The sequence below is a fragment of the Kryptolebias marmoratus genome, linkage group LG15 (genome assembly GCF_001649575.2).
Source record: "Kryptolebias marmoratus isolate JLee-2015 linkage group LG15, ASM164957v2, whole genome shotgun sequence".
Classification (NCBI taxonomy): domain Eukaryota; kingdom Metazoa; phylum Chordata; class Actinopteri; order Cyprinodontiformes; family Rivulidae; genus Kryptolebias; species Kryptolebias marmoratus.
The window spans coordinates 22,011,842-22,026,094 of NC_051444.1; positions in this window are offsets into that span (position 1 = coordinate 22,011,842).

Consider the following 14,253-nt stretch of genomic DNA (forward strand, 5'->3'; position numbering starts at 1 on the left):
AATAAGAGGCCAAAGTGGGTTGACTGAAGGCTGGCCACTCAATACAGTTTCTATTGAACCAAGAAAGCAAGGACTCTGGAGCAGAGACTAAAAGAAGGATTCAGTAAACGTAGTTACCGTACGGGAAATAATCATTTAATTCCCTGATTATTTTGTTAATTTGTTAGCTTCCAAAAAACAAAAAAGATCAGTCAAAAAACAGAATAAGAAATAAAAGTCCAGAAAAAAAATAAATAAATAAAACACTGATTTGCAAATCACTGAGGAAAAAATGTATTTGAATCCCCGACAACCAAGACACAAATCTGGCTCCCACAGATTAGTTATGTTAGCACATTGTTTTTGTGAGGATTCTTTTAAAAATAAGACTCAAAAATAAATAAAATAAAATTGAATCAAGCCAATTAGCATTTGGCATTTGTTATTTTTTCCTGTAGTGGTAGTGCCAGACCCATACTGAACCATGACCCAAAAACTGAGGTACATACCAACTGTGATTACGTGCACTGTTACACCACTTATTGTGTGCGAATTGCTGTCACCTGGCAATTTTTTTTAGCTTTCTGAGAATCTTTAACAGTGTTTTGTTAGTCTTGAACCACTAATGGTGACATTTCAGGTCATCTGGGAAGTCAGGCCTGTTAAGGAGATCTGTAAAACTAATGTTCATCAATGGGACCACCTTGAAAGTTAGGGCCCCTACAGGTCTTACTTAGACCTGCAATGACCATTATTCTCAGTTCCACTAGTCTAATGCAGACAGGTTGAGGAATGACATTAACTTGACCCAGTGAGAGGTCCCAGCAAGGTTTATATGCAGGAGTTTATAGGACAGCGTCTACTCAGCTTTTCTTTGAGAACAGGCCGTGGAAACAGTCTCGTCTGAGGAATGCATTCTCAGCCGCTTCTATTGCCCTCATTTACAGCCTGTGACACAGTTGGTTCACAAGCTGTTTTTTCGTTCATTTGTCAAGAGAATTTGAAGCCAACTTTTAAAAGAAAATCAGTTTATATTTCCCGGTTTGGTTCAAATAAACAAAGTGGTACTGGGTCATACTTAAGTACTTATAAAAGAAAATTTGTAGCTGGGGCAAATATATATATATATAAAAAAACAGAAATATGTTTTCTTGCCAAATAATATTTGCAACCTGATCATTTGTTTATGTATTGAGTAGAGTTTTATTTATTTATTTATTTGATCAGTCATGTTAGTAAAAATGGCACCAAAATTGCATTTCCATTTCACTGAATATACATTCTGTTTTCAGAAAAAAAAGAAAGAAAGAAGGAAAAAGGAGAATAGTCACCTGTAAAAATGCTTAGCATAGTTTAGGAAAACCTTTTTTTAATCTATTTTTCCTTTTTCTCTAAAACTTTTATGTTAAAAACTTGACAACTAAAAGGTTTTAAGTGCTCTTAATTTTAAACTGGCAAACATAAATAATGTTTTATTTGTCCTTAAGATTGTTGGAACATTTAAATATAAATTAGTTATCTTTCTTTTTGGTTATGAAGTTTTGAGTTTGACGTAGATACAGACAATGCCAATTCACTAAAAATCAATGAATTCTTATATTTTACAGACATATATTTATTTTCTGTTTGCTTTTTCTGCTAATCATCTGCTTTCTTCTAATTCTCTTCTGGTACTGATGCCGAGAATCACTCTTTTTATGCTGTTTGGGAGAACTCAGTTGAACAAAATATTATGTTAAAGACAGCAAAATATAGACGGTGCTAATTGGGTGATACTAGATATAATAGTGCAGAGTGATATCATCATCTGATGTGGTGAGTTGTCATCACAGTGCTGTGAGTTTCAATTGCAGTGGAGACATCTTGCAGTGTAAACTAACAAGCAACTAATAAAATGTGATCACCTGCAGAATTCAGTCTCCTTAGACTGAAGCATCACACAGAAAACAATCAACTGTTCCTTATCACAAATATGACGTCAGCCAAACTTTGGTGTTTTTGAAAGTTGTCTGGGTAGAAAGCCTCTCTACACAGATTGAGCAACAACTATGGCGGTGTAGTGGATGGTCAGAATTTGCCATTATTTCTAATTACAGCCTGGGGAGTGTGATCTGGGCAAGCGTGCTGCCAGCAAAATTTTGTCAACTGAAGAAAGCTCCAGCAGCGGGTGCTTGATGAACCGGCTGGAGCCCAACAGTCAGGTGTAGTTCTACCACCTCCACTGATTAGGCTGCAGTGAATAAATGAGTACCGACTGCATTCAATCTCTTCTGTGCAGTGAGATCCGCAACCAGACATCCATTCTCACATTCGCATATCTGAGCCTTGGATGGGCCAGCCTACTTATTCTGGGTTTTTTTTTCACAATGTAGTGCAAAGTTCTGCAGTGCTTTATTCCTAAACAAGCATTTTTCTGGCGTCTTTTTATTCCACAATGTAGCGTGGGGGTCATGGTGGGCTATAGTGAAGGCTCACAGTGTGGTGCTATTTAGAACCACATCTGTCTGCAGACTGCATTAACATCCCTGAATGCATGGCAAGCTTAGAGCAACACCCACACTAATGAATTAAGCCAGGCGGCTTTCGTTTTGGCACATTGTTTTACAGAAGCAGTTCTGCTAGTTTTGGTGAGTTTACAGTGATGAAAAGTTTGTATTCAGTCAAATGCATGTGGGTGTGTAACACAATGTCACGCTCCCGGCGGCATCTAAAATCTTTCCAAAATCCTCATTTCCACACACGGGAGAAGCACAGCGCTACTAGATCATGGCCTTTCTAACATTAGCAGTGAAGTTGCACACCACAAGGTTCACCTCAGATTCTGGCATGTAACCCTGGAATTCTTTATTCTTTTAGGCTCCAGAGTCGAACAGAAGAAAACATTTTCAGATGTTTGCATTTAGTGAATGTGTAATTATAGTATATTGTGTCTGGCAGCTTCAGCAGTAGGCGCCTGTCCACTCGCATTAAGATGACTTAATTGCGTGAACATCTCAAGACAAAAATGGCCTGATTTTGGCTTGGGGGTGTGGTGAATGTGTGGATGCGTGTGTTGATGTGTGTATGTGTGCAAGAGAGACAGTCACTATAGACCAATTTCTAGAGACTTGGCTACTCATAGTTGCCGGTTTTTGTGCAAACAAATTTATTTCTCATTTCTTTGATATAAAAATGTGTACCAAAGGCACAGATTATAGACTCAACATTAAGGCTGCATTGTCTGTGTGTACGCACTTGAATTGTGTGCATGGGTGTTATGTGAGCTAGCTGGGAGGTTCAAGCAGGCAGCTATTGGCATGGTACATGATCCCTGGTGAATTGACGCCTTATCAAAGACAAGCTGGAGGATTTATGTGTTGAGTTCCTCCCTCCACTGAAAGCGACCTTGTCCCTCCCTGTTCCTCTACACTCCTCCATTCAGCCTTCAAAATGCCTCTATGTAGTGCAACCTTTGTAGGAAAATGGATAATGAATGCATGTGCACACACAAACCGACATGCACCTTGCACTGAACATGAGAGCTAATATATATATATATATATATATATATATATAGACAGATAGACAGATAGATAGATAGATAGATAGATAGATAGATAGATAGATAGATAGATAGATAGATAGATAGATAGATAGATAGATAGATAGATAGATAGATAGATAGATAGATAGATAGATAGATAGATAAAAATAAATAAAAGACTATAATAAATAAATATAGTGTATAGTGTTCTTTGTTAAGAAATGTGTTTTATCTGGCGGTTTATCTGTTTTAAGTCTGTTGCTTGGCTGAAAACATTGGATTAAGATATGCACATTTAACTGATGTCATGAAGCCCAATTATTAATGCAGTGGTGATGAGTTTTGATGTTTAAGTTTTGGTGTAGGTAAAAAAGTAATAAGGACTAGAGATCAGAAATCCTTCTTTGAATTTGTACTCTGAGAATTTCCGTATAAAAGATCATCCAGATCGCTGAATTAGCACAATTTTATTGTTCAACTTAAATGTTATAAAACATTTAAGTTGAACAATAAAGGTTTAAAACAAGTACAGTCACTGTTTTCTAACTACATTTTGCGACTGGGCCAACTTAAGTTCAGTGTTTTTGTGGTAACATGCTTTTTAACTTCTTGTGTGGTCATATTGCTGATGCTTGTTATGTCATAAATTCTACCATTGAAACAGTTAATATGGTAACACACACCTTTAGACAAAAGGAACAGATGTTAAGCCATAAAGTTTTAAGCAAAATATCACCCAGAGTGACTCTTTTAATCAGTCCTGTTCATCCCAATCATAATCTAATTCATTCCAGTTATAATAAAAACAACCCTCTTGAGTTTAATTTATTCCAACAAATAGCAATTTAATAGCAATGAAAACATGACGCACACATGAGGACCCAAGCAAGGAGCAAACCAGTATGACAGACTGAGAAATTATTAAAAGCATGGGGTATAAATGCTGAAGGAGTGGTGAGGTAAGTGGCAGCAGCTAAGTGTAATGATTACAGGGAACAGGTGTGAGGTGAGAGGCAGGGCTGACAAAGAGAATGCAATGAGAGTGACTGGTAACACTGGGAAACAGACAGAACACAGGGGATCTAAAAAGTAAAACAAAAAATGTTCAACACAAAAAGAACTAGAACCACTCAGAAAGCGCAAACCTCCTCCGAGACCACAGCGTGAATGAAAAACTTGAATGAAAAAACAATGGATTCAATTTTGATCACCACTGAAATTTATTCCACTGTTTAAATTTGTAACAACCCCAACGTTTCCTGAAAATTTCATAGAATTCTGTTCATTATTTTTTACCTGATCTTTGCAAACAGACAGACAAACCAACAGACTCAACTGAAAACATAAGGGTCAGATGTTGGAACAGAGACAAGTTTTTAACTTTTTTTACCTGTGACCTTGACCTTTGACCCCATGAAACTTCAAATCAACAGGTATCATCTTTGACCCATGAGGTGCCCAGCTGAGCAGTTTGCCATTCCTATATTACACTGTTGCATACTTAGAGCACTAGGTCAACTATGATGTTGACCTTTGACCCTTTCACCTTGAAATAAACAGTGATCACCCTTGGCCGATGAGGTGTCCAGCTGTGCCGTTGTACATTCCTATTATACAGCTGTAGAGTTAGAGCATGATCTCATCTGCGACCTTGACCTCTGACCTTATACTTTGACTGGATCACCACCAAAATCCATTCACTTGTTCCTTGTACCATGAAAATCCCTTCATAATGTTTTTAGTAATCTTGTGCACAGACAGACAGATGCTACCTAAAACATAATCTAACTAAAAACAGGACACAATAATCACAAAAAACACAAAATATGACAGATGTACAAATTTAAAGAAAAAAAAACGAAAGTAGAAATATAGATTTATTAAATTATTTTTAGACCTAAAAGATTGTCGAAGATAATAGCTTAGTTAGAAACATCCAAGGCATGTTTAGTCTCTTCCTTCACACTGGATGATGACCCTGATAAGACAAAAAAAACCCCAAAAAAACAGCCAGAACGTTGATGTTCTTTTCAGGGTCTAGGCAATGTCTTTGGGCATGTATTAAGAACACAAATAGTTCTTCGTAATTTGTGATAGACACATGATATGAACATGAAGGGTTTTAAGCTTGCACAAAACTTTCCTAGCCAGGTGGTGGTTAATCATCATGGCTGCAGTGTACCAGGGTCCTGGGGGAGAGCGTGGTGGCAGTAGCAGCAGCATACCCATGATGTGGGACCTGTGCATCTGTGCCACCTGGAGCTGCGTCCTGACTTGTGCCAGGGCAGGTATACAGAGCACGGTGAGGAAGCAGGAAAACAGCTCAAGGTTTTTCAAGTCCAAACTTAATCTGCCATCAAGTGCAAAGATAAACAAACAAATTATTAAATAAATGTGCTGAAACATCCTGACACTCCTTACACTGCTCCAGTTTCACTCCCCTCCATATTTGCATTTTACTGCTGGATATTGGTCTTGATAGAAGCATTAGCCAAGTTATAGCCCTAGTGTGGGAGTTTGTTGGTTAGTCCTTCAAAGCCACCGCCACTTTATCACTAACGTGTCACTATTTGCACTTCAGAGATACTGAAGTTATCACTCAACCATGTGTCCCCACCTGGTTAACAAGTCACCTGCTCTTGTTTTGTCTGCACTTCACATTATTCTCTTAGCAATTACAGACATTTTATCTGGCCTACAAACAAACATGTTTTTATATTTGTTGTTGATGTTGACTCTCTTAGTGAAGGCGGCTCATGAAATAATAATTTTAGCACTCAATGAATGTGTTATAATGATGGCGGCGACTCTTTGCTCCTACGACATCAAATATCAGCTCAATATCTGTAGAACTGCCTGTGTTGTGCTCATTTTTGTCTTCTTTAAGATTGATTAGCTGTGGCAGCCATCTTGATCTGGGTTAACCACAAAAGATAATCAATCTTAGATGTGTATCCACTGATTACTTTCTGAGAGTTTCATTAAAATCCACCTAGTGGTTTATGTATTATTTTGCTAACAGACAGACAAACAAAACACGTGCAACACATTAAAAGATTATGGGAAAATGTCACCCCTGTGTTCAAAAGTATTCAACAGGTAGTGTCTTCGGATTGTCTATTCATTATTTTATTTTTTTTACTAGTATTTCTTATACCATTTAATTCAACTTTTTATTTACTTTTTTAATAACTTTGCAGAAAATGGTGCCCAGCTAAACGATTTTTCCCATAAAGAGTGAGCTTTGGACCTTGGCTTTGGGTCTTGACATTGACAGCACATGTAGGCACAGATATTCCCTTACACCAAAGGGGATAGTGAAGCCTGACACCTATAGCTGAGTCTGCCTATGTCTCTTTGGATGACTGTCAATGGACGGCTGGCTGAATCAACAGAGCCCCTCTTTGACTACAGGAGATGTTAATTGGGCATGTCTTGGAGGACAGATGTGCAACAAGTGTTTTAGTGTTGCTTCCGCTGCATACACACACAGATGGACAGATTGACCTGTTGTTAATCAGGCACATGCCAACATGATGCCTTTCTATTTCTCACAAATGACTGGGTGACTTTGTGTGTGTGTGTGTGTTTTCTGTTGTGCAGTGCGCAGCCTGGCACACTGCTGAACAGATGTAGATTCAACAAGCCTGACCTTCCCGCCAAACTGACTCCTACTGTGAGCAATCCCAGCCCCAATGCACATACACAAAAACACGCAGCTTACATACACGATCCCCAACCAGTCTCCCGCCAATGACCATAACCTCCACATGCACGCACACGCAGAGACACAAACAAGCCTAGAGTGTGTGTTACATGTCCAGTCCCAGATCTCTCATATGAGCACAAAGTGGCCTTGTGTCAGCCACATGGTAGACCAGTATATATGTGTGAGTGCATGTGTGTGCTTTGTGAAGATCAGGCAGGTGCTTCTTTTGTCTCAGAGACAGTAGCGCTTATCCAGACAATAGTCCAGAACGGACAGTTGCCCTCAACACAATATCGAAGCCCATCAGCCTCGTGGCCTGCGGCTTGCTGCCTTGTCATGTTGTCAAAACCTCGACAAGAGGGGGTCAGGCACCTCTCAGCAGACGGGCAGGATGGCTGCAGAGCACGCTTTGGAGGGGTGTAACTGAGTAGAAAATGATCCAATATATATGAATGATTAATGAAATCTGAGGTCTGCACACACATACACACACACACCCACACACACATAAATCTATATAAGTGTAAGTTTATATGTCATGAAGTCATGTAAAAACTCAAAGAGTAAAGCAGTTTGACATTACGCCCACCACTGTGATAAATTTTGGTTGTATAGTATGTGGACAGACATGATTTTTTTTTTTAATTCTTTTAATTATTTGGTTAAATAAATAAATTTATTAAAATATTTAAACTCTTTGCCTCAATTTTTTTTTGCTCAGAACACCCCCAACATTTGTTCACTCTGCCCCTTGCTTACAGGTGTAGAGATCTTTTTTTGAAAATACCCTAAACCGTTTTCCTAAACACATATTCCAAACCAAGACAGATGAAACAAATGATTCTGATTTTTTTTTATAATCTGTTTCATCAATGATATCTATATACACACATATAACTTTAGTTTTGACAAACAGGTGTCTTTTTGTTTCCACCTAGTTGCAGCACACTGCAAACACCACCATGAGGTAGTGCTAATGCACCAATTTGTTTCATAACCAACATAGTGCTTTTCCAGGCAGGGGTCCCTATTTTCAGCACCACACCTGCCAAAACAACTCATAGTAGTACCTCATCTGTTTCCTATCATTGTAGCTTTATTTGGAAAAAAGTAACAAAGTGGAACCCACAGCCATGAATGAACCACGCCATTACTCTGCTTCACACTGATCTAAAGGACTGATGAAAATGACCACAAATACCCTTGACAAGCAGAATTTAGGAAGGGCATACCTGCGTATACCTGGAGACTCTGTTCTATCTGCCACAAATGGTGGCTGTGGCCCAGAAAGGAAGAGTCAATGACTACCAATCAGAGAGGTGGTGGTTTGGTTTCCCCTATCACATGACAAGGTGTCCTAAAACAAGGCAACTTGCCCTCGATCTGCACATTGGTGTGTGAAAGGGTGAATGCGACTTGTAATATTAAAGTGCTTAGAGTGTCCAAAAAACTAGAAAAGTGCTATACAAAATGCGATCCAGTCACCATATCAGAGGTAAGTGAATGGTTTTCAGTGGCAGAAAAGAATAGACTTTATCCAATGCAAGGATTTATTACAAACATGTGAACAGGGCCATTCAAAAGCATAAAACATGAAATAGTTCTAAAAGATGAAAATGGTTGCTAACATTAGCCCTTGTTAAAATGAACATGAACTGTTCATGTCAGCTCTGCTTTCTGTCATATATGTTTAAAATGTCTCTGTGTTCAGAATGATGTTTTGCTGGTTTGGTTCAGCTCGGCACATAATATATGTTCTGGGATGTAAAAAACAGTTTGTTTTGCTAACACATACTATAGTATTTAGAACAGTATAAGTAACTGGAGATTTGGTAGTGACATGTGTCAGACTTACAACTTTTTAGATTTTAGGTCCTAATTAGTCTGAGACAGCAAATGCCAGTCTGCGCACGAGATTTACTAATCTTTAGATTACAAGCTCCTGCTCTTCTTGTTCAAATTCCAAACCTAATTTGCTATTCTTTGCTCATTGTTTTGGCATCTTTATTCATTCACTACTGTCTGCTGACCACAGCAAAACGTGCCTGACCACCTGTTGCCCAAATATCAAGCATGTGTCCAGCCTGTGGTCACTGCTACACAGCAATATGGATTTTTGAAAAGAGTAAGAGGTCTTCTTCCCCTCTCATTGCCTTGTGTTCTCACGCCATCCTTCTCTTCCCACACACCTCCCTGACCTCATTGCATACACTTGATCAAGTTCCTTATGTGTGTGTTTGTATCCTGGAGCGTGGCCATCACGAAGTGGTGACCCCTCCTCACCAGGAGGCCTCTATCTACTTGCAGACTTGACCTGCATCTTAACTCATTAGTTAGACCAACACACGATATTACATTTTTTCCAACTGTGAGGCTTTGTTTTCCTCAAATGTAACTGCTGCGTTTAGTAGTGACACCCAGGTAAAGAGGAATCTTTTTGTGGAAACTCTTTTTTTTTGTAAATGTTCTCTCTCTGTTTTCACTCAGAATTACAGTTGCAAAATTGTTTCAGATGTGGTGCTGACAGGAAATGTAATGGAAAATTGGTAAAATGGAAATTTGTGGCTTTCTTTGGGACCTTTTTTGTAGCCAGCCTCAAACAAACACAGATATTTGTACAGATACATTGTATGCTATTTATGAAGAAGCAAAAGTATGTACAGTACAAAAGTTTTTCCTGTCCAGCAGCACAATTTTAAATGCTTAATGACAAACAAAAAAAAAAACGCTTTCTTGAAACTAACAAGGTACCCAATGCTCTCACACACACATCACTGGGCATTTGTTCACAAAAGCATCTGATGGACAGATTGAGGACACATAAATGCTCTAATTGTACATACACAATGTCAATGGGTTAATTGGTCACTGGTCAAGCAGAGCTAGGTTGTCTGCTACTTGGGGCAAGTAAATCTTGTAAATGACCATAATTTTAGGTCCTAATTTTCCGCAAGTGCTATTTTGAAATATGGACAAAGTTTTATGGGTCAGGTTTTGGATGGGGGTAATTTGAAGTTTGAGTTTTGTGTGTAGTGGGTTTACAGTGTTTGCTGTCAGCTCTCCTTAATTGTGTGTGCAAATGCGCAATAGGTTCACATGTCTTGATGTGACACTCTTTGCAGGCTCGGGATGGGCAGGTGGCGAGCAGGCCAGACAATATAACTGTGCACATATTCATAAGAGAGTCATGCTTCAGCCTCATGCTGCTCAGCCACACACAAACCAAATGGGACGCTGCTCAGTTGGCTGCGGGGAGGCAATGTGTGGGAGCAGCACCAACAGAGTCATCAGCCATGTGGCCAGCGAATAAGTGTCATACTCACACATGAAAACACTTTGACATTGACTGTAGATATCCTCTGATCACCTCCATGTGCCAACAGCTATTAAATAAGTGACATCAGACATTATTGAAAGTCTGAAAGCACTTTTATATCTGATTCAGTCTAACAAAAAAAAGAAAAAAAATCTTTGTAGTTGAAGCTTTTTCTTTTCTGATTGTACAAATACCTGTACTGATCAGTCCTTCTGACAACAGAAGGAGCCGTTGATTTCTGTGATGTGGAAAATGTAGATGGAACCACATAAATGCACAAGTAAAGTGGAATCTACTGTAAAATTTGAAATGTTGTAAAATTTGTTATGTGGATGCAATTTAACACATCGATGCTCATGTCTGTGTGATGTAATGTGTTTATGCTCAGGCTATCTCCATACAGACAGCCAAGGTAAAGCGGTTCATATAGGCATCTAGAAATTGCTATTACAAGGTTCGTTTTCATGTTGCTCTGGCTTGCTTGACTGTGTACATCCCGTCCAGATGAACTTTGACATTTTAATTAATCTGTTTTACAACAAGTCCACTGAATCAAAAAAATAAATAAAATAAAATAGAGCACTCTTGTCAAATATCAAAACAATTTTAATTATGTACAGCTTATGTGTATGTACCCACATGTGTATTTGCAACATTTATATTGTGGGATATAGATATGGATTGGTTTCTGGTTTCAAAGTATATTGCAGTGTTTGAATGTCACCATGTCAAAACCAATACATTTTCTGTCAGACCATTCTTACTATTTAAATGCATTTTAGTGAAATACCAGGCACAGTACATTTTTATTTTTTATTTTTTTAACCCTTCCAGCAGCACAATCCCTCCCCTACTTGTTGCTCTTAGCAATCATTCAGATGTGTAGCTAAAAGAGGGATTCCTTTTTCTCTTGCTAAGAAAAAGAAGAAATCAGTTGGTTGTATTTTTTATCCAGCAGATAACCCAGTCAATCAGGGCTTGTCTATCACAGGAGTGACACTTAATTTTAAGGTAAAAATGACAAGAGTTAGCATTTTGACCCACTGCAGGGACTACAGAAGCTAATTGATAACACTGGCTTGCCAGGCTCCCAATATTACTGTATGAAAAACAGAACAGCAGAAAATAAGCAACATTCAGCACATGAAACAGAACTACTTTAGGACAACAAATACATTTATCCGGTGCTATTTCTTCATTTTGATCGGGCACTTTCAGGTGTTCTAGCTAACACCAATTTTAAATTCTACTTGTACTGAAATTGGCTTCCTTCAAAGGTTGGCTGAGCTCAGCCTTAGAGATAAGATGGGGAGCTCTGACATCTGGCAGGAGAGCCGCTGCTCCTTCACAGAGGAGTCAGCTGAGGTGTTTCGGACTTCTGATTAGGATGCCTCCTGGGTGACTCCCTCTGGACATTTTCCGGACACTTCCCACTGTGAGGAGAGCCTGTAATCGACCCAGAGCATGCTGGAGGGATTAAGTATCCTCTCTGCCCTGGGAATGCCTTAAGATTCCCCAGAAGAATCTGGAAAGTGTTACGAGGGAGAAAAATGTCTGAGTCTCCATCCTGGACCTGTTGGTCCCTGCAACCAGAACCGCGAATAAGTAGAAGAAAATAGATAGATGGATGGATAGACAAATTTTAAATTCAATTTAAATTAATTCTGAATACTTATTATTAAATCAAATTTCAACCTTGATCTTAAATATCATAAATAATTACAAAGCTGATTACAAATTGGTTTAAAATCTGTGACCTGAGTGCAGAAAAAAATCTATCAATAAATGGTATAGGGACATAAATTGGATAGAATTACAATCTGTTTGAAGACAACACGAGGGCTGCCAGTAATGGCATCGCACAAAGACAGCAGCAAGGCACACTCTAAAAGATAATGTACATAGTCAATCCACTCTCTGAGAGCAAAACCAGACTTATTCACTGTGGAACCAGTCTGTCTTCCACTACTGTGGTATGCAAGCGTGCATGTGTGCTGGTTTCTTCTTTTTACAGTTGAGCATAAGAATATAGATCTCCTCGTATCCATTACCAAGTGTTATGCAACATGTCATGTAATCTGAGCTCCTTTGGAACCTGAGACGGGTTTGCTGCCGTCGCCCTTAGCAAACTTCCTCTCTGGTTGAGCGTTGGGTTGGGTGATGAACAGATAGTTCTTTTCACTTAAAGGTAGTAAATGCCCCATAAGAGTATTCAACATCTGCACTGTGTTTAGGGGAAAAACCAGCAGGTGAGTGAAGGCAGCAGAGCAAACAGAAGAAAATAGTGGAAGCAAACACAACCCTCAACTGAAACGTTTGGACTATCCCATGATGATCACAGGCTTTCATGAGTCATGATCCAAACAGCTTCACACAACAACAAAAAAAACTGATAAAGCTGATTTTTATCAGCAAAAAGTGACAGATAATAAATGATCTAACAGACATTAAATGATTGTAGATACAATAAAAAAAATGCTTACTACCTAAAACAGATTATTTTAAAATGTCTTGTAAAAATTGTAAAAAAACACAAAATACATACATATTCACTTTAGTCTATTTCTGTTAGGAAATATTTTTTGTCTGTTTAACATTTTTGCTGAAACATGAAGAAAAGTGAGCAGCCTACATACACAGCTATTATTTAATGAAAAAGATGGGTTAATTGATATGTGTATATGTGTGCATATTATCACTTCGTGCAGATAAGTGAATGATGACTAGGCAAGATATTCGATTAGAGACAGGGCTTCAAATAATGTATTTTTGTAGTATGTGCAGTATGTTATCTAACATAAATAGCATATGTTATATTATATAACACTGAGTTAGTAAGTTCTTCATCTAACCCAACCTAAGGAATATGTTGTAACATGGTAGAGACTTTTGGCACAATTGTTAAAAGAGTGTTCATGTGCTGCAAAAGTGTTGAAGTTGTTTAAAAAACAAATTTATATTTTGTCTGTCCTTTTCAACAAAACCTGCTTAAGATACAGTAAGCAGCAGATGGCTTGAAAAACAAAAGGAACAAGCATCTCAAAATCTTTTTTAGACCATTTAAACAAGCACAAGTCTAAACTTTAACTGTAGACCACACAGTATACGGACTAAAACATACATGAAACTGTGTGCAAGGACATCAATAGAGCAGCGCTTGCAAAAATAATATTTCTAAGCCGTGCTTCATACTGAATGATGACTTCACTACTCTCTCCTGGCTGGCCCACAATAAATTTGAAAAACCTACTGTAGTGTGAAAGCAATCATGACCCTTCATGCTCTTAGTAAATGCCAAGTAGGTTTTTCCCTGCTATTTTCCACATTTCTGAGACGGTCTCCTGCACTCTCACCATCTCATATGTCAGCAATATGTTGCCATGACAATAATACCACATAAACCCACCAGGCCTGCCATGGCACAACTCTTTCAGACCATGCCAGGATGCAGCTATGTATTAGATCACTCCACACTAGTGTGACGCTATTGCCAGGGGTTTCACGTCTGCTGTAGGTTGTTTCCATGACCTTTTCATGAGCTGCAGAACTTTCCTGTATATACAGTATGAGAAGGTTCTGGGTCTCCATCATCAATTTCAGTCCTGCTGTAGAGGAAGAAACACCATCGGCAGCATGACAAGATGCAGATGAAGATGTTTTTTTGTTTTTTTTCTGCAGAAGCTCAACATCCATCCTTCACTCCTTGTTTGTCAGGCCTGATATGAT